The following is an 18,209-nucleotide window of genomic DNA, read 5'->3' as shown; positions in this document are numbered from 1 at the left end:
TTCCCAGCCTGCTTTACCTGAAGATTGTAATCATCAATAAGGCGGTGATCCAGTATGTCCCGAGCAGGAACCCACCTTCTCTCCTCCGGACCGTAACCTTCCCAATCCACCAAGTACTGAAAACCGCGTCCCCTCCGTCTAGAGTCCAGAATACGATTGACCGAATACGTGGTTTCCCCATTAACGATACGAGGCGGGGGGGGGAACCGGGGCAGGCGGATTAAGACGGGAAAAAATCACCGGTTTAATTTTGGACACATGAAAGACGGGGTGAACCCTCCTGTACGCAGGAGGAAGGCTAAGACGCACTGTTACCGGATTAATGATTTTGGGAACAGAAAACGGGCCAATAAATTTGGGCGCAAGCTTATTCGAAACGGAACGCATCGGAATGTTCTGGGTTGAAAGCCACACTCTTTGACCGACGACGTAACGGGGAGGCTTCGACCGGTGGCGATCGGCCTTAGCCTTGGTGCGCGACCTTGCCTGGAGTAGAGCTCTACGAGATCTGGTCCAGGTGCGGTGACACCTCTGGACTAGTGCGTTTGCGGAGGGGACCGACACCTCGGATTCAGTACTAACAAAATTAGGTGGTAGGTACCCTAAACTACACTTAAATGGAGACATGCCCGTAGATGACACTGGCAGAGAATTGTGTGCGTACTCCACAATTGAGAGTTGTTGACACCAGGATGAAGGATTGTTGGATGCCAAACACCGCAATGCCCTTTCGACATCCTGATTGGCTCGCTCGGTTTGACCATTGCTCTGGGGATGGTACCCTGAAGAAAGACTAACAGTCGCTCCTAACTATTTACAATACTCTCGCCAGTATTTGGACACAAATTGGGGACCCCGGTCAGAAACCACGTCTGTCGGAAGGCCATGTATACGGAAGACGTGGTCAATGACAGTTACCGCTGTTTCCTTGGCTGATGGCAATTTGGGCAAGGGGATGAAATGAGCCGCCTTCGAGAACCGGTCCACTACGGTTAAAATCACCGTATTACCCTTGGAGGGTGGGAGGGCGGTAATAAAATCTAGCGAGATGTGGGACCAGGGTCTCGAAGGGACAGACAGCGGTAAGAGTAACCCATCTGGGGGTCGATTGGAAGTCTTACCAACAGCACAAACCGAGCAAGCCAAGACGAAGTCGTGGACATCACGAGCCATACCAGGCCACCAAAATCGTTGCTTGACTAGAAATCTAGTTCTACTAACCCCTGGGTGACAAGCAACACTGGAACAATGACCCCACTGGAGAACGTCTGACCGTAACCCCTCCGGCACAAATAAACGGTTCGGTGGGCAACGAGCCGGGGGCGTTACCCCTTCTAAGGCAGTCAACACCTTCGATTCGACCTCCCATCTGAGCGCGGAGATAATGATGGTCTCCGGTAAAATGGGCTCGGGAGTAGCAGTACGATCGGAACGCTCAAAAAGACGGGATAAAGCATCGGGTTTGATGTTTTTGGAACCCGGCCGGTAAGAAAGTGTAAAATCGAAACGACCGAAAAACAATGCCCACCGAGCCTGCCTGGAGTTAAGTCTTTTAGCAGTTCTAATGTATTCGAGATTCTTATGGTCCGTCCATACAATGAAGGGTACACCCGACCCTTCAAGCCAGTGACGCCACTCCTCCAGTGCTAATTTGACGGCCAACAACTCCCGATTGCCAATGTCATAGTTAACTTCCGCAGGAGATAAACGATGAGAATAATACGCGTAAGGATGAACCTTTCCGTCTGAGGATGCGCGCTGGGATAACACTGCTCCTACCCCCACCTCTGACGCGTCGACCTCCACTATGAATTGACGTGAGCGATCAGGGGTGACAAGAATAGGAGCTGAAACAAAGCAGCTTTTCAGTTTGGCAAACGCAGCCTCAGCTGCGTCTGACCACCTGAACGTCAAACTAGGGGAGGTCAAAGCGGTCCGAGGCGCGGCTAGTTGGCTGAAATTGCGAATAAAACGTCGATAAAAATTGGCGAACCCCAGAAATCCATGCAGGGCCTTGCGAGACTCTGGGGATGGCCAATCTACCACAGCCTTAACCTTCTCAGGATCCATGCGAACACCCTCAGTCGAAATGATGTGTCCTAGAAAAGAAACAGACTGTGCATGAAAAACGCATTTCTCCGCCTTGACAAACAATCCATTCTCTAGCAACCGCAGAAGCACTCGTCGTACGTGTTGCACGTGTTCCTGGAGAGACGAAGAAAAAATCAATATGTCATCCAGGTAAACATATATGAACTAATCGACCATGTCTCGCAACACGTCATTAACGAGTGCTTGGAAGACTGCCGGCGAGTTAGATAGACCGAAAGGCATCACGCAGTACTCAAAATGGCCACGAGGGGTGTTAAAAGCAGTCTTCCATTCGTCCCCCTCCGTAATGCGGACCAAATGATAAGCGTTACGTAAGTCCAATTTAGTGAAAACGGCCGCTCCCTGCAACCTCTCAAAAGCTGAAGACATAAGCGGCAAAGGATAAGTATTCTTTACCGTTATGTTGTTCAACCCTCGGTAGTCAATACAAGGTCGCAGAGATCCGTCCTTCTTTCCCACAAAAAAGAACCCCGCCCCCGCTGGAGAAGAGGAAGGGCGAATGAACCCCGTTGCTAGAGAACTGGATATATATTTCTCCATGGCCGCCGTCTCTGGAATAGACAAGGAATATAACTTGCCTTTAGGCGGAGAGGTACCTGGCAATAACTCTATCGCACAGTCATAGGGACGATGAGGAGGAAGAGAATCAGCCCGCGACTTACTGAACACCTCCTTCAGGTCGTGGTACTCCGCGGGCACGTTAGTCAAATCCACTGCTTCCCCCTGAAACACAGACTCAGAAACATTAACACCAGCAGACAAAAGACAAGACAAATGACACTCCTCGCTCCAGCTAACCACAGATCCGAGACGCCAATCGATCCTGGGGTTGTGTTTATGGAGCCAAGTGTGACCGAGAACAATGGGAGTCTGAGGTGAGTCTGTGATGAGGAATGAAATCTTCTCCGTATGGTTACCAGATGTGATGAGTGAAACAGGAATGGTGGTCTGAGTGATGACTGGAAACTTGTGTCCATCAAGTGCAAAAGGTGCAATGGGGTGTTTGAGAGAGGTGAGAGGAATCTTGGTCTTACATGCGAAATTAAAGTCCATGAAACTGCCCTCGGCCCCAGAATCCACCAAAGCGTGTTGATCCAGTGTGTGAGTAGACCACCGTAGTCTCACCGGAAGGAGTGTCGATGTAGATGAGGTCTTCCTGGCAGAGATCCCACCCGATAGTAGCCTCAGATTTACTATCGGGCTTGATCTTTTACTGGGCAGCGCTGGATGTGATGTTCTGGACTGCCACAGTATAAACACAGTCCATGGGATCTCCGCCTGTTCCTCTCCTCCCGGGAGAGCCGAGCTCGCCCCACCTGCATGGGTTCCAGATCTCCAGGTGGGCTGACCGCAACCTCTGGCCGCCGATGCTGAACCTCGGGACTGGTTGTGCGAGTGGTTCTCCCCCTCCGTCTGGCGGCTTGGTCTAGCCGGTTGTCAATACGGATAGTGAGATCGATTAATCCATTGAGTGAAGATGGAAGTTCCACAGCTCGAATCTCCTGTTGGATGCGGTCAGCCAACCCATGCAGGAAATGATCCCACTGCGCCTCTTCGTTCCACTTACACTCTGCCGCCATGGTAAGGAACTCGATGGAGTAATCCGATACGGACCTCTCTTCCTGACGTAGGTCCGCTAACAGTCTGGCCGCCTCTCTCCCGGCGACGGAGCGGTCGAAGACCCGTTTCATCTCCTCCGAGAGGGCGTGGAACGAAGAACAGCAGCTGTCGTGGTTCTCCCACACCGCCGTCCCCCAGAGGGCAGCCCTCCCCGTGAGCAAGGAGAGCACGAACGCCACTTTCACTTCCTCGGTGGGAAACGTGCGGGGCTGCAATGCGAAATGCAAAGAACAATGAGAGAGAAATGATCGACAAAATTTCGGCTCACCCGCATACTTCTCCGGAATCGGAAGGCGTGGTTCGGACTGGGAAATACCCCCGGTGGCGATCGGCGGTGTGGGTGGCGTGGGGGGCGCAATGGGTGGCGATGGATGTTGTTGTTGAGCCTGAAGGGCGAGCTCGGAAACCTTCGTCACCATTGCTTGGAAGGCTCGACCCATCTCATCTATCGCCTTGTCCTGGCGATCCATACGACCCACAGCTCTCTGTAAAAACTCTTCTAGATGAGATGGGGAGCGATCGCCTGCTGCCTCCATGATGGTCAGATCCTTCTGTAATGATACAATAAAGTGGAGGAGGCAAGCGCAGACGATCAACACAGTTTTATTAATAATGATGGTAAATATAATGAAACAACAGAGTGAATGACTGAGTCCAGGATGTTGGCAATGGAGAACGAAGGTCTACGGTGGTGTGAAGAGTGTTGAATGGTGAAGTCGGTGATGAGTGTGATGATGGCCAGTGGACAGGAACAAACCAAACATTCACACGGAGACGACAACACGAACACAAATCCAACACGACGACGAGAGACGATAATCCAAGTGATGCAGCAACATGAAATGAGGATCTGACAACAGGGAGAGAACAGGGTGAGTTTTTGTAGCTGATGGGTGATCAGGGTCAGCTGGAGCGAGGCAATCATACACAGGTGACAACACTTAATCAAACGAGCACATGGCAGAGGTGAGTGAACAAACAAACATACACACACACATGACACGGAGGAAACAGAGGATTTCCTACCGTGACACTTAGTGGTTCTTGCAGTACTGTATGAAGTCAAACAAGCCGATTTATCACGAGAGAACAAAATTACGTTTTAATCGCATAACATCAGTTAATGGAAATGTCGTCATTTCTCAATAGTTTTTTGTAGACATTTATAACCCTAACGTTTTGCGCAAATCTTTAATGGAAACTAAGCTGTGTTACTCCATTTTGGTAACAGAGTGTGACGGTAATTGAATTGACATTGACTAATTTGTAGCTACAACAGGAAATCTTTTTATAGAAAATAATTTATTGTTTATGTCCTGTAACATCTTGTGAGACATTACAATAAGTACCAAATTTTTAAATAATTAAAAATATAACCATTTGAAAAAGACACCAAATGTACCTGCAATCATATAATCTCCCACATGAGTTTAGTGCCAATATTTTTCTCCAAATTCATCTTTTGCTCAATTTATTCCAACATTTCTCAGCCTCTTGTCTCTTGTACAAATGCCAGGTATAAGCACACAGCCCACACAACTTGAAATTGCTTGTATTCAGCTCTCTCAACAAGCACTCTCGAAGTCCTCGCATATGCCAACATGTTAATAACCTAAACTGCCGTGACTATGAGACTGTTAGTTTGCATTAAACTCACTGTCACTGTGTAGCCTGAAAATTTGAATTCCTCTAAGAGGTTTTAACTAAAAAACATACGTCTACTTATTTACATGTTTGATCTGCTGCCATATACTGTATATGTTTCATGGTAATAAAGTTTATATTAACTGACACAAATATTCATTATGTGGATGAGTCCTTAGTGTAATAGTTTCTGCAGTTAAGTTGTTAATACTTTTACTCATACTAGTGATACCAGTATATGCCATTAATACTATTCCCTAAATAACCATTGCATCATTTCCTATACAGAAACATGAATGGCAGTATAGCTTCTCACAATAGCATATTTGTGGTTCTAGTATTTCATTTCAAACCACAAATCCAAACCCAGTGCTAACCTACAAAGTGACATTAAAATACTAAGCAATCCCAAGGCACAGTCTGCTGAATTGATTCCATTTTAATTTGTAAATTAGATTTGGAAAATAATTAAAAATTCCCACGAGACCTTGAAACTGCCGTCTCATTTGCCTGTAGTCATAAAAGTTTAACTTGCAGCATATTTATAGATTAAAGTGTTGTAAACAACGTTCTGCCACCAGCATACAGTACATAACTGCACAGAATAAGTACGATACGGACATTAAACTCTTACATTACAATTATTTAATGAATGTATGCTTTTGATTCCCTGATGAGCATGTTAATTCAGTATTTTAATGAAATACACAAAAATGTGTAGGCATGACTGAACAACTGCTTTAGATCTCAGATAGAAGCTCAGCAGCGCCCTCTGTTGACTGCATTTTTCTGCTGGTTTATACAGTAGGACCGATTTAAGCTTGGCAAAAGTATATATTTTTCTGTTTTGTAATAAATATTTTGTACATTTCTAATGATAAAAACTAAGTCAAATGTAGAAAAAGTAAATATTACTGTACACACACATTTTGGAAAGGTGTGCTTTTAAAACATGCTGGGTTGTTTAGGTCAAATTTTGACGAATTTAAACTGAATTAGATTTTTCTTAAGGTTATTTTTAGTCCAAAAGCTGGGTCTGTTCATATTTGACACAATCATGTGTTGAAACAACAAAGCATTTTTAGCATTTTCCCCATAAATGCCAGGTATTAAAGTCAAGCCCTGCTGCAGTAGGAAATAACTAGGGGGCACGTGAAATTTTAAAGGGGGCTTAGCTATAAAAACAAACAAAAAACAAAAAAACACAGACTACTTGCTTTCTGCAGATTTTTGGATGCTTCATTACCCAAAACACAACATTTGCACAAGTATACTGCACAGCTAATTAAACAAAAAAAAAACTAATAAATTGTAACTTTAAAGGGGACAGTGTGAAAAAGATTAAACCAGTAACTTAGTGTTGGTAAACCATTTTCTGCAAGCATGTAAAAAGGGGAAATTAAAATTGGCTCCACTTGTTATAATAATACCACCCCTTGATCTGCATTATTCAACCACGTTACTGCCATTTAGTGCAGAAATCAACTCATTTGCATTTTAAAGGACACGCCCAAAACAGCTCATTTTTGTTCACACCTACGAATGGCAATTTTAACATGTTATAATAAATTATCTATATGGTATTTTGAGCTAGAACTTTACATACGTACTCTGGAGACACTAAAGATTTATTTGACATCTTAAAAAAGTCAAATGTCCCCTTTACATTTTAATATAAAAAATCATAATTTTCATAAATTGTACCTTATTAGAAGAGCTGTAATCTGCTTGTTTTTGCATAAAAATTTTTCATTAGTATGCTGTGTAGCTCAAACTTATCATAACGCATAGCATAAGTCATAACGCGGATAAATGTTGGATGAAACCACTTCCATTTACTAATTTTAATTTTAAAGGTTGTGTGCTGTTCACCTGCTTGCACACAAAAATATATGAAGGAAAATGTATCTTGCTCACAAAAAAAGTTTTATTACGTATAGTAAATGTTATTATGAATTAATAGTTTTGCATTTTATATACATTATTATTTTGTAAATAATACAAGTCATGTGTCACTGCTGACCTTACACACTGAGCTGTGTTACTAGATGCACCCAGCACGACAGACAGCCATTAGAAATTGATATCCAGCCAACAAAAATTCACATTTATCCTTTACTTTCCAATCATCTTTTAATGTGATTATTCATCTACACTTCATAGCCACACAGCAAAATCACCAGTGTTAAATTTTCAGGGATGGTGTTGAATACACAGTGTTGATGCTGTTTTAACACTATCTGGTAATAAAATAACACTGCCATTGCTAGGCCAGTGTTATATCCAGGACAGTGTCAGTGTAAAACAAGGGTGTTATCAGATTTCACTCTGAGCGGTGTAAATCAAGCCACACCTCCACTAAACATTTCCTGTCAGGGATTTTACCGCCATTTTCTTTCAAAGGAGGACTGAAGAGAGCAGGTAAATCTCATAATATTCACTTGGTTTAGCTAAATCAAACTGTTATTTCTCTGTCTGACTCTACGCAGCCATTTGCCAAAAAACCTAAATAAGATATTTTTTCCATTTTATTTCCCCTTGTTCGTAATTTGGTTCAGTTTAATCAGAGCTACCTTGTGTTACGTTGTTCCCTTGTTAGTTTAGTATAAAGTTAAACTGCTAAGTTAGCTAAAAGTTTTAACCAAGAAGGATAATATTAACAGGAGATATGAATGAAAGAATTGAACCATGATAAAACGCGACATGCACTACAAATTGAAGGTATGAAATTAAGTTAAATGAAAGCTCGTTTATTCACCATATGATGCTCATTATGAGATAATCATATAGGCTAGATACCGTGAGTTAACGAGGTTGTTTACATGCACGTGAGTGCACGGATATCGGTTAATTATTCAAATTACTGAAAAACACGGAGAAAATCGCAACCGCATTGCCATGTGTTTTTCCAAGATGTATGCAAACAGGGTAAATATCGCCAAACCAACTATTCATTTTACCAAAACCTCACAATATATCATCATTTGTATGCACAGATTGCTGGATTGGATGCATTGTGTGTTGTAAGCTTTTCGTGGCACTAGATGTCAGACAGATGCAAATGGCAAATACATTCGAAAGTGTAAAACGTGTATGGCGAACATTTGTTTTTCTGTCATTATAGATGCTAGTTTGGTGAAAGTACACACTGAGTGCTTCAAATCATTCAGAAGAGATGCTGTTTTTAAGGGCAGTTTATTAAAGAAGACCTGACATGGATGACTTCCAATGAGAAACGACTGCTAATACTTATATAAATTCATTACAGAAGGTAAGTTTATATATTTATACATATAAATCATTTTATTTAACATAACTGAACAGTTAACCAATCTTTTTAGTATAGTTTTGTACATATTATGGTTATTAATCTGGCAAGAAAGTCACATGACCTGCTGCCAACTTTAATAAAAATATATTATCTTCTCATACATCGTTTTGCTATTGATATCATATTAAATAGCAATCAAATTGATTACTAATTTGGAAATTTATAAATGAAGATTCATATTGTCTTGAGTGCTGTTTTTAATATAAAAAGAATGTTGAGTTTTCAGAGTCTTTATTGTCATTTTTTTGTGATAGGACCCTACCAGACTATATTTGAATACGGCATACACATGAATTCTGAACTGTTGTTCCTTAACCCAGTTTGGAGGATAAGAGCTTACCAACTAGTTATGTGAGTACACAGAGTACATTAGTACTGTACACTGTCTCTAACATGATTTGTTATACTGAGATGATTTTGATTCAAATAACGGTTAAAACTGCACCCTTTTTGGTATTTTCTTGACTCTTTTTGTCTTTGAAAATCTGCAGAAATATGCTGAGGCGATGTATTGCAAAATAGCCAACATACAACCATTAAAGGATAATTGCAGACTACATCCTGATGAAGATATGGATGACCTCTGTCTGGTCAACAATAGTTTAAATATGGTAAGTGTACATGGGTTTGCTACTTTTACGGTTCTTAAGTTTAACTGTATACTCATGGTGTTTAAATTCTGTTTTGCTAGGATGGGACAGTGATGTGGCAGCTCTTCCCTACCTCATTCACTTCTTGTCTTCATTTGTGAAAGGATGAAAGACTGGAGAGGGTCAATGTGCAACTGAAGCTACTGATTGTGCTGTGTAAGTTTTTTTTGGTATTTTGTTCTAGTTGTTTATTCAGCAGTTAGTTTGCTTGCATTGTTTACCCCATGTAAATGCATACAAGTTCATAAATACACATCAAATACATTCATCAAATACACTCTTTTAAAACACTCTTAGGTGATGAGCATCAATCCATGCTTTGAGGGGGATGGATCAGCACAGCCCTGCCTGCTCTGCGTTGGGAACAGAAGTTGCATCCAGAATTTTTGTATCATTCTGGACCAAAAAGCCATTCCCTGCATGATGAAGACCACTGATGCAGCCTTCCACTACATCATGATTAAAACAACTACAGAACTTAATACCAGGTTGGAACGTATTTAAGAAAAATGAAACGTCTTTTGAATTGAAATGTCTGTTTTGTTATGGATAAATCTTTAGTATTGTGAAGGATAAGCATTTCTGCCTGCCAGTAAGGTAATTACAGTGTATTTTAATGTTCAAGTTTTGAGTAGGGTGGCTAATTTTTTTTAACTCATTTGATTTATTAAAGACCTTATAATAAGTGGTTTTCATGTCACTACGCTGTGTTATAAGATAACTTTCATTATTCCATACTGTATTCTGTTTCTAATTGTAGCTGAGGTATTTAAATAAGCAGTGTTAAATGCAAAGTGTTGTGTGTATCAATGTAAATATTAAATGTGATGTACTTTAATAAAAAGAGGTTTTGCAATATTTCTTGTCATTTGTCTTTTATAGAAACAACCCATTAGCAACAAAAGTGGCTATTAATCAGTATTTTAACACTTAACATTGTTGAATTCACATTACACTGGTGTTGATATTTAAATTAGGAGTGTTAATTTTTAACACTGTATTTCTGTGCCAACACCAGTGTAGTGTGGAAACAACAATGAATAGTGTTGAACAAAGTGTTAAATTTAACAATATTGAGTGTTGAATTAACATATAATGGGTGTTGTTAAATTAACACTACACTTTTGACTAAATTAACACAGTGTAGTGTGGACACATATACACACTTTGCCGGTGTTAAATTTGACACTGTGGGTGTTATTTTAACACCAGTGATTTTGCTGTGCAGTTGGTGACACATAGCCCTGTTGCATATAAAATAGATAAAAATAACAAAACCTATAGGAATTTTCTTTATATTTTTAGTTTATTTCAATTAGTGTTGTAAACACACAATACAATTTCAACTAGTTATGTTTTTTGTAAAGCCTCATTTTAAAACCGTGTGATAAATCCCAAAAATAAACTGAGGGGCCACAATTCAGATCTGAGTGGGCAATGCCCCCTTTTCCCCCTCGCGGTGCCAGGCCTGATTCAAGTCCATGTAAATAAATATGTGTTCTGAGCTTGTCACACCACAGAAAAATGTGTCATAAACCACCAAGCAAAATGTGAATGAAAAAAAAACTGCCAATTAAAGGGTACGTGTCATGAAAATTTGACGTTTTTCATGTTTGAGTGCTATAATTGGGTCCCCAGTGTTTCTGTCAACCTAAAAAATTAGAAAAAGATCAACTCAGTAACTTAGTTTTAATATACCATTCTCTACAAGCATGTAAAAATAGGTCATTGAAGTTTGGCTCCCCCTGTGATGTCAGAAGGGGATAATACCGGCCCTTAATCTGCCCTATACAACCACGACACTGCCATTTAGTGCAGAGATCAACTCATTTCCATTTTAAAGGACACACCCAAATAAGCACATTTTTGCTCACATCTACAAAGTGGAAATTTTAACATGTTATAATAAATGATCTATGTTATTTTGAGCTAAAACTTCACATGAGACACCAAAGATTTATTTGACATCTTAAAAAATGTCTTGTGAAATGTTCCCTTTAAATTAAACAAGTTTCACAATCTGGGAAATATAAGCAGCATTCTCAACTCTCAAGCGTTGGGGTCGTGTCCGCTGTCGGCACTGAAACCACAACCACTCGCGGTAATTTCAAGCTGCCATCTCTCTCAACTTTCAAATACCCTCATGATCGAAATAATCCTGAACACAGAAATGTGGAAACTGTTTAACGCTGTAACTTCACAATTTAGTCCAAATAGTTCAAAGTCTCTATAACGTGTTTCAGCATTACTAACATTTAACTAAACTATTTCATAAAATGACTTTACACAGACCCATACTGTCCTACTACATCCCAGCAAGCAAAAACCGATACGTTGAAATGACGGCTAACTACCAATACAGTCCGGCTATGAGTAACCCACTTCTACCCTAAATAACCTTGAATTTGGTTACATACTATTTTTGCCAAAATAATTTGAAACAAAGTCAACAGGTGTTCAAGGTGTTTGCTTTCATTTGTTGTAAACATATATCGTCTATTCTTGGGCTATGGTAGACGTTTGTTAGACTTTCACTAACAGCCCAAATTTAGCATTGTTTAGCCAAAATTGCTTGCTGGGATCTGTCCTACATTCTTAATTGATCTAACTTTCTGTACATGCAATCATTGCAATTCACCCCTGTCTGTATTACTCTTATCTGTATTGCACTTATTTTTACTTTTTGAGAAAGTGACCCTGACTAGAACAGCGTGCCATTCACCCAGGAGAGAATGAGATCCACCGACACGTGGCCAATATTGCTGATGCCCCAGGAAAAAGGAAACATAATACTAATAGTGTCCGGACACACTGTCCTTCCAGTGTATGTTCCCCTATGAGTTCTTCATGGGGAGCACAGATGCCCTGCCAGTCTCCGCTCTTCAAACTGTACCCAGGGGTGACAAGCTGTAATTACAGATCAGTGAGAACAATACGCTGAGCTTTGCATCTTCTCATTACCAGAAATCTTTTCACTGTGGGGAATGCTTATAAATGCATCTGCCAGTGCATTCTGGCCAACAGATTTATTTGACCAACAACTTTATTGGAATACAGGGTGCCAAGCCAAAGTCTATTTATCAAATGCACAACAATATGCTCATAAAATACAAACACAATATGAGACTGTGCAACAGTAATTGCTGGGAAAAATACCCTTTAGCTGTCACTGGGGTGGGAAGTACACCTATGCACCTAAACAGTTCACATTAGTACCTCAGATGTTAATTTCCAATCAAGAGAGTAAGTGGACAAACAGAGACCTCTAGTGGTTTCTTTTTACTTCTTCTCTTAAATCTGTGTAATTAGGCCACTCTGAATTACCATAGCAACTGCATCTCACCATTACTATTAATGGAATCCAGATGATGTCTTATATTATATAATAAATCCTATTATATGATAAATTCTGTTTCATGTCACTTAAATTAGCACGACTCTTATTTTAACAATAGCATTACTTTACTGTACAAAAGTAATGCTCTCTAAACTATTGTATGTTATAAAAGTGATGTTCTCATGTTGAACAAGTAATGATAAAATATTTTGACAATGTTATGTTTGTGCCTTTGGAAACACGACTCATTATGCAATCCAAGACAAATGGACGGCAGACAAATGATTTAAAATGCTGTAATATAAAACATTTCATGTGAATAAGCATTTTGGCCATTTTCATCACATGTAAGGGATAATTCAAGCATTCCAATAAGTCGTGTAATAATGAAGATTATTAAAGCCTCTTGCGTCACTGTTCATAATTCACAACATCATGTCATTAAAACTTTAAACTCCACAGTTTACCTTCAACTGTTCAGTCTGTAAATGCCAAATATTTATGTGATATCAAGTCTTTGTTGTAAGGCCCTCTATAAAATGTAATAAACAGGATGTGATTGTTAATGCTTATGAAAACTTTGAAGGCTAAAATAAATTGTCAGGAACGTTTTAAACATAATGTTTGAGGTGTATTGTAAAAGGTTGTGTTAAATATAATTTAAGTGTTACCATGATGACTTATTAAGTTATGCTACTTGAATCTTTTTAAACTTAAAAGGCATAACAATATTAGAGTATAATATAGGCTACACAAAGCAAAAACAATACAGCTTGTCTTTTTTGTTAACTTAAGTGTGTGTTTACAAACACGTTTAACATTTGAACACATTTTGCACTTCCTACAAGAATGAACTGGTAAGTGTTTTGTTTATATTTTACATACACCAAAAGGGGATTATTACATATTTAAATACAACAAATTTGCAATCTACTTACTCATAGTAATAGGCTTTATGCCCAGCTTTACTACTGTACTTCCTGAACTTCAGCCAGCTCCTTGTTTCCTGGCTGCCATTATTGGACAAACTGATTAATCCAGGTGTGCCCGACCTCAGTAGTCACAACAAAAATAATTAGACACACCTGGATTAATCAGTTTGTCCAATAATGGCAGCCAGGAAACAAGGAGCTGGCTGAAGTTCAGGAAGTAGTGCAGCTGGGCATAAAGCCTATTAGGTACTTAGACAGGGATTAAACTTTAGGTTTTAATCTTAGGGTACACACAGGGTATGCTTCCCCAAAACAGTATTTGGGTGATTCTCACGAAACCATTGAAACACCACGGCACTAATGATTTTAGCTTTAAAATGTGTAATATAGTAACATTAAAAAGCATCAGAATTAACACAATACTGTGTTCTACCTTGCACAATGTGTGATTTCAACATAAGAATTTATAATTGTAACTTTTATCTCATTTTCTGCTGAAATTCTCATTACCGCAATGTGTCCGGCTGTGTTTGAACATGCGTTATGTTGTAATTTAATCAAATTAACACAAAAATATTAAGAAAAAAAATAAATGGATGTTTTGCTAGACTACTTTAGATGACAGAAAAAATATTTACTGAATATTCATGTATAATAATAATGAAGAAAAATTAGGAAAATTATGTGTCCATGCCTGATGTTCTCATCCTCCGCAACACTTTTTGAGAACAGTTTAAGCACACATACAGAATTTTAATAAAGTTTGATTTTGAGTGACCAAGCACATGGACCAGTTACTTCAAGATGGCTACCAGGTAAGATCATTTTTTTACAGTTCATTTGAATATTGTCTTGTCAGAATGCTTACACCACATTTTGATTATCATTACCGCAACAGATGCTTATTAAATGTTAATTTAATTAATAGAAGCATAATACTTTGATTTTAAATGCATGTGCAAAATCTCCAAATTATGTTTTTTCAGGTTTGTCATGTCATTTTGAAATATGTCAGTGTTGATGTTTTCTGACTGTTGCGGTAATGAGATTTTTTTAGGACTAATTTTTTAAATTATGTTACAAAAAGTGTTAATGATAAGTAAAAGTTTTTAAATTAATGTTCCCATTTACTCCAGACTTTGTTTTTCAATGTCTGGTGGGAAAAAAAGTAAATTTAAGCAATTTTTACATTTTCATGCTTGACATTTTTAAAACCAAGTTTTCGTGAGAATCACCCATTTCACAGTCCATCTGTGTATTCATGATGCCATGTATAAAATTCAACTCTCTGACACCTGCAGCACTCATGCAAGCCCACAGAAGATCACTGCCACCACCACCATGCTTACTTTTGGTACCATGCCACACCATAAAGTTTGGAACACCTCAGAGCCACAAAGATTCATCTAGTATAAAGAGCTAGAGACCCAATAGTCTTTACCTTTCTCAGTATGAGCTTTAGCAAAAGGCTTTTTGTGCATTGGCTTTACCAGTGGCTTCCTCTGTGGATGACAGCCATGCATGCCTCTCTTTTGCACTGTACATCCATCGTGTGGTGTCAGGGGAAACACCCCAGATTGACTTTCTAATAATTTAGCCAACTGTGCTGAACTTGCATGATGATTTTTTTGAACATCTCTCATCACAAAACGCTATTGACGAGGTGTTAACTACAGTGAACGTCCTGGAGATCCCAGAGAGCTTCCCACAAGTCCATCCTTTTTAAATTTTTGGATCTCTTTCGTGACAGTATTCAAACTTATTAGCAATGCTTAACTAATTATCTTGAAACCTTGACCATTTTGTGCAAAGGAAATTATTTAATTTCTCACATCTTGAGACATTTCTTTACCAGGTGGTGCTATTCTGTCACCATTATGGGAGTGGATTTTCTCTTTTAAATACCACCCTCAATTGCCAGTCATCCTGTGGCCACCTGTGTGATGATTAATTATATTCATAATTTACTAGTGAATTCCTGTTAATTACACTTTATTTAATTTATTCATCAGGGTGTACTCATTTTTGCAATACCTCATTTGATTTAAATTAGTTATTTTTTAATCCTAAAGATGGTCAGTTACTTTCACTCTTTTGTTAATAAAATAAATTTTTAATAAACTATTTATAAAAAAGAAAGGAAATTGGTCTCATATTTACTAACAATGGAGAAAAACAATTTACTCAGGTGTTGTCTGGTTCGAGTCTCACGGCCGGCAGATTCGGACTGAGGTGCACTGCCATTGAGATAGGCACTTTAACCCCAATTGCTCCCTGGGCGCCATGGAATAGCTGGCCACTGCTCCGTGTGTGTGTGTGTGTGTGTGTGTGTGTGTGTGTTCACAACTTGCAGTGCATGTCAGCTCTGCTGTTTCATGGGAACCCTATAGATGAGAATATAAATTAACCTGCAATTTTCCATTTCAGACAGAGATGGCAAAAGAGAGGCAAAAGTTACAGTAACCAGCTTTAATTTATTAAAGGAAAACACCACAGTTTTTCAATATTTTAGAATGTTGTTACCTCAACTTAGGCGAATTAATACATACCTATTTATTTTCAATGTGTGCACTTAATCTTTGTACAGTGTGTTGTGACTGTATTAGCATTTAGCTTTGCCCTGTTCATTCCTTAGGATCCAAACAGGGATGAATTTAGAAGCCACCAAACACTTCCACGTTTTCTCTATTTAAAGACTGTTACATGAGTAGAAACACAAGTAAGTATGGTGGCACAAAATAAAACGTGGCTAATTTTTTTAAGCTAATAAAAAATGAGAACTATTGTATGGCGGATGAGAACTTAGTTTGCAGCACTTCGACTTCGGCGTGCAGTAACATCATCACTCCTTGACTACTCCCCCTCTCGCATAAACTTCTATCAATATTACTGCACACAAGGTTGAATCCCTGTTTGGATCCTAAGGAATGACTGGGGCTAGACTAAATGCTAACACATTCACAATGCACTAAAAAATGTACGGTATGTGGAAAATAATGTGTGTTTTTTTTAACCATAAACCACATAAACACATTGTATTATACCAAATACACAAAATAACGTTGTTTTTAGCAATGAAATAGGTGCACTTTAACTTTCTGAATTTTGCTGCTCCTCAGCTGCCGTGGGCCTCGGGATAGAAAAGTGTCCATCTCATGCATGCTGAAAAATCTTGGCAGAAGCTGTAGATCATCTGGGGACTTGTCACATACTGTTTTTTGCATACTGAAGTTTTGGACGTAGGCTACCTCATTTTGCATTCTACAAGAGTTTTAACATTTGTGAAGGACCCCATACCTGAAATATATATCCATTTATATATATTTTATGTGTAACTAAACTGTGTTAGATGAATAGCAAGTGTTATATTATAAAGGAAACATATTGTTTATGTTTATCGTAACTTTAAGTTATGTTGCATAATCTCATAATAGTTTTGTTTTTATTTTCTCTGAAATTTTCTGGGGACCCCTTAAAACTACATGAGGCTTAAGAGACCAAAGTTTGAAAACCCCCTGGCCTGGAATAATTTTTAGTATGGAAGTATGCGATTTCTTAAGCGTGGACTGTGTCTTTAATGAAACTCCGCTCCCCGCCCACTACAGTACAAGGTACAGCCCTCACTGTCCCCATAGGCGTGGCTATGTTGGCAGGAACCGCCCCTTTCTAACAAAACAGCGTTGTGCTGCTTCTCAAAGGCGATTATTGCATAGATTGAGTCCGGATTTCAGTACGGAAAAAGGTAATTTTATTCATCTTCCCCATAACCATCCGTCAGGTCGATGAAGAATGCGTTGCGTTTGCAAAGTAGATCATAGTTAGCATATCAACTGTACATTTACCCGCAATACAGTCTTTAGCCGGGCCAACAGCACAGCATTATTATTCTTATCGGTAGAGAAGGCTGTTCGTGTCCTGCTGAGGTAAGTGAGTCAGGGTTTTTTCATATTTTCACTCTAGATATACACAGCATTTATGTTAGCCATGACAAAAACCGCCATACTTTGAAATTACTGCATGGGGATCTGCGATATGTGGCTTCGCGCTAGCCAGCAGCCGTGCACGCGGCCAGAAAATATGCCTAACGTTCATATGAATGAAAGCCCACGCAGCGTTAAAACGTATATTTTACTTGGCTAAAGTCGTAGGGTCTGCTTAACACAGACGAGTGTTTTGCTGTGCAAATGATCTGTAATGGTTACAGTCTTTAGGCCAGATAGGTGGGTCTCTCTCTTGTCTCGCGCTTGACCACCAAAGCTCGAGCCAGTGCATGCAACTTTCAGCCAGCTGTTGGTTTGCCAGACCACTTTAATTTCCAACTGTTGTCCTCATGCCACCAGAAAAGCACTTGCCAAAGGCCACAGTTTGAATGTAGTAGTAAGGCTTAAACAGCCCCAGTTGACATGTTTATCAGTATTTAGAGCTAAACTGACATGCCCCGTTGGGGTACAATCTCATGTTTTGATTTGTGAGATAAAATGTGAGATGGACATGGCATGAAGTACAAAGAAGTGGCCAAAAGTGATGTCCAGAGAGGAAATTGGCACAGCATGTATTTATAAAATCCCCTCAGATTCAATTAA

The 18,209-nt window shown here is 39.4% G+C and overlaps 1 protein-coding gene and 2 long non-coding RNA genes across 7 annotated transcripts in view; all 3 read left to right on the top strand.

Moving 5' to 3' along the window:
• The first annotated feature begins 7,539 nt into the window (after nt 1–7,539).
• LOC129448843 (uncharacterized) lies at nt 7,540–9,319 on the top strand. Of its 2 annotated transcripts, XR_012358200.1 has the most exons (4): nt 7,540–7,797; nt 8,501–8,647; nt 8,962–9,058; nt 9,199–9,319. It is a non-coding gene; the product is annotated as an uncharacterized lncRNA (long non-coding RNA). The 2 variants fall into 2 exon arrangements; XR_012358199.1 differs by lacking the exon at nt 7,540–7,797 and having other exon boundaries at nt 8,406–8,647.
• Nucleotides 9,320–9,444: 125 nt separating this feature from the next.
• LOC129422696 (uncharacterized) lies at nt 9,445–10,215 on the top strand. Its single transcript, XR_012358198.1, has 2 exons — nt 9,445–9,513; nt 9,655–10,215. It is a non-coding gene; the product is annotated as an uncharacterized lncRNA (long non-coding RNA).
• Nucleotides 10,216–17,242: 7,027 nt separating this feature from the next.
• sestd1 (SEC14 and spectrin domains 1) overlaps nt 17,243–18,209 on the top strand; it is a 48,146-nt gene continuing 47,179 nt past the window's right edge. For 2 of the 4 annotated variants that reach the window (XM_055215492.2, XM_055215490.2), the window contains exon 1: nt 17,243–17,368. The gene's annotated coding sequence lies outside the window, so the exon portion shown is untranslated. The other 2 variants (XM_055215493.2, XM_055215491.2) reach the window with 1 other exon arrangement.

The sequence above is a fragment of the Misgurnus anguillicaudatus genome, chromosome 17 (assembly GCF_027580225.2).
Source record: "Misgurnus anguillicaudatus chromosome 17, ASM2758022v2, whole genome shotgun sequence".
NCBI lineage: Eukaryota > Metazoa > Chordata > Actinopteri > Cypriniformes > Cobitidae > Misgurnus > Misgurnus anguillicaudatus.
Note: the sequence above shows the minus strand (reverse complement) of the source record. Positions and strands in the feature narration are given on the sequence as shown.